We start from the raw sequence: 3,286 nt of genomic DNA, 5'->3' as shown, positions 1-3,286 counted from the left end.
GAGAGAGAGAGTTTCTCTGTGTGGGGCTGGCTATCCTGGAACTCACTGTGTGGACCAGGCTGGCCTCAAACTCAGAAATCTGCCTGCCTCTGACTTCTGAGTGCTAGGACTACAGGTGTGTGGCACCATTAATTTTTTTTAATTGGCGATATATCATGGTTATTTATGAAGTACATTTTAATACATGTTTATTAGTATTTTTAAAAATGAGATATTTAAATATCTACCTTTCTTCTACCTTTAAAAGTCTGATATGGCAAATATCAATATCTAAACCCATGCTAAACAATGTTTTTAATGTCTTCAATAATTTTTAAGAGTGTTAAGTGATTCTGAGACCAACTTAAGAAGCACTATTCTGACTAGTTCTCTGTATTTAACACGATTTTTTTTTTTTTTGGACATTCATTGAAACATACTACTCATGGCCAAAGTTTACTAAGAAATGAGTACTTCTATCTGGGTGCACACTTAATCCTGAGTGCAAATTCATCTTCAGGTTCAGAGTAAGTTTAACAGCTAGCAGGGCTACACTGTGAATACATAACCGGTGTAAAGTTCGTTTCCATAGCAACAACTAAGCCTAATAGATAGAGACCAATGAGTTCAAGGCCAGCAAGCCACTCTTTTCTAGGTGTCTGCATTAAGGAAAAGCAAATAGCTCAAACTCTCTTTAATTAGGAAATCCTGTTCTCCATTTCTGTCTCTCTATAGATTTGGGAGAGATTCATCCTTCCGTGCTTCAAACCTGACAAAGGGGAGTTTCATCTGCAGTCCACCAAGACCCACCAATTCTGCCCAGGGTATGTGTGGCCACTCTTTTCTAGGTGTCTGCATTAAGGAAAAGCAAATAGCTCAAACTCTCTTTAATTAGGAAATCCTGTTCTCCATTTCTGTCTCTCTATAGATTTGGGAGAGATTCATCCTTCCGTGCTTCAAACCTGACAAAGGGGAGTTTCATCTGCAGTCCACCAAGACCCACCAATTCTGCCCAGGGTATGTGTGGCCACTCTTTTCTAGGTGTCTGCATTAAGGAAAAGCAAATAGCTCAAACTCTCTTTAATTAGGAAATCCTGTTCTCCATTTCTGTCTCTCTATAGATTTGGGAGAGATTCATCCTTCCGTGCTTCAAACCTGACAAAGGGGAGTTTCATCTGCAGTCCACCAAGACCCACCAATTCTGCCCAGGGTATGTGTGGCAGGGCATAATAAAATGTGCTGGTACAGTCCCTTGCTGGAATGGTACTGTGGCTGAGTACCTATTTTAGCTCTAAGATCTGACGTGATAGCACTTCACCTGTCTTTCCCCCCAAGCCAGCCCTGAGGCTGGAGAACTTTTGGATTCTTGCCTTGAGTGGATTGTCATACAAGGTAATTGTTTAGGCTCTGTATTTAATACAGAACAAAACCCACGAGAAACGTTTCAACTTCTGGGTGTCCTAAAATTTCCATTTCACCAGGATAAAAAGAGGTAAAGTATGACCTCACTTAAAAAAAAAATAAAGAGGTTGTGGCTAAACAGGAAAAGGAAACAATAAAGACCAGTTGTGGCTCCCGAAATAAGAGGCACACAGCATCACCACCTCGATGAAAGAAAGAAGGGACCGGCAGTCACCCTGTAGCGTCCTTCTCCTTTCCTCATCGCAGGAAAGTGTACTGAATCAACCCATCTTCTTTGTAAACCACCGCTTATCTTCCCCCAGATGGGGGTCACATGTTAAGAAAGAATAATGATTTAGTGGGAATCCCAGAGTCAGCCTGGCAGAACCCGAGTCTCGGGCCTGAGTTCCTTCCCATGTATAAGCAACAAGGACAACACTTTATAAAACCCTTGTGAGATTAAGAAAACGCATATAAAACGACCAAAGAAAAAGCTGGACATGGCTCAGGTAGTTATTACTGGGGAACGTCTTTGCTTCGTATGCCCCATCTAGGAGCAAGGTTTTTGTTTTTTCCCGTTATTTCTCCACAAACCCTTCTCTCTCATATCCCTGAGTCATCGGTATGAAGATGCTGGGTTCCCCGAGTCATTCCTCCGCCTCCTGTTCTCGAGGGCTCCCTCTCCCGACTGCTTAGCTCCTGCAGGGGTCCAGATAGAAATCCCGCACTGCAAATGGCTCTCCGCCTGGCTCCCTGACTCACAGAATTGTCCGCAGCCCCCTTGGCCCACAGACCAGCTAGGACAACCCACCACGAGACCCAGCCCACGCGGGGCTCCCGCCAGCTCCCCGAACAGAAGCGAGGCTGCGGGCCTGGGGCCGCGGAGGGAGGCGAGGAAGAAGAGGACGCGTGCCGCCGCAGAGCTCCATCAGACCTGAGAGCGTGGGAGTCTGGAAGAGGAGGAGGCCACACCCAGAGGTGCGAGCGCGGGGGGCGTGGCCCCGGCGAAAACGAGGCAGGGGGCGTGGCCGAGCGCCCAGCCGAGGGGGAATCGGAGAAGCGGTGGACGTAGAGCCGCACCCTGAGGTGAGCGCGCAGGGGGCGTGGCCACACCTCGAGCTGGGAACGAGGCTGAGGGCGGGGCTCCAGGTCGGGGGCGTGGCCGTCCCCCCCACCCCACGGGAGGAGAGGCTCTGGCCTTTCGGGACGCGCCGAGCGTTCCCACGGGCGGCGCGCGCAGCCGTCCCCGCGTCGCGTGAGGCCACGTCGGGGTTAGGCCGGCGCCACCTGGGCGCGGCTGTGGCGAGCGGAGCTGCGGGCGAATCCCGCGCGGGCGCGGCGGCGAACAGGTGCCTGCGCGCGTCAGGCGCCGGCCCCCGGGGCGGGGAAGAGGGGCGCGGCCGGAAGCGCGGGGCGGGCGGGCAGGCGAGCGAGCCGGGCGAGGCGAGCAGGGCGGGTGCCTCGGCCCGGTGAGCCGCGGGGCCGGGCAGGCAGGAAGGAAGGAGGGCTCCGGGGCTGCGCGGCCAACGATGTCGAGCCGCCGCCTCGGCCCCTGCAGCAGCAGCCGTCGCCGCCGCCGCTGCTGCCGCCGAGCCGGGGGACATGGAGCGCGGCTACAAGGAGCGGCCGACGGCAGCAGCAGCAGCAGCAACGAGCGTCGCAGCGACAGCGGAGCGCAGCCCTCCCCGTGAGGCGCCGGCCGGCCGGCGGCGGCGGTGGCGGCGGCGACCGCAGCAGCAGCAGCGACAGCGACAGCAACAGGGCGGCTGAAACCCCCGGCCGCGGCGGCGATCCTCAGCGCGGCTTCCCCTCCCGCTCCGCCCCCCGCGACCCCTCTTCGATCTCCCCTTCTTCTGCCGCTCTTGCTTGCCCACCCCGGTCGTCCGCGTCCCGGGCGCGCGCCGGC

This window comes from Mus pahari, chromosome 23, assembly GCF_900095145.1.
Source record: "Mus pahari chromosome 23, PAHARI_EIJ_v1.1, whole genome shotgun sequence".
NCBI lineage: Eukaryota > Metazoa > Chordata > Mammalia > Rodentia > Muridae > Mus > Mus pahari.
This window is presented reverse-complemented; position numbering follows the sequence as displayed.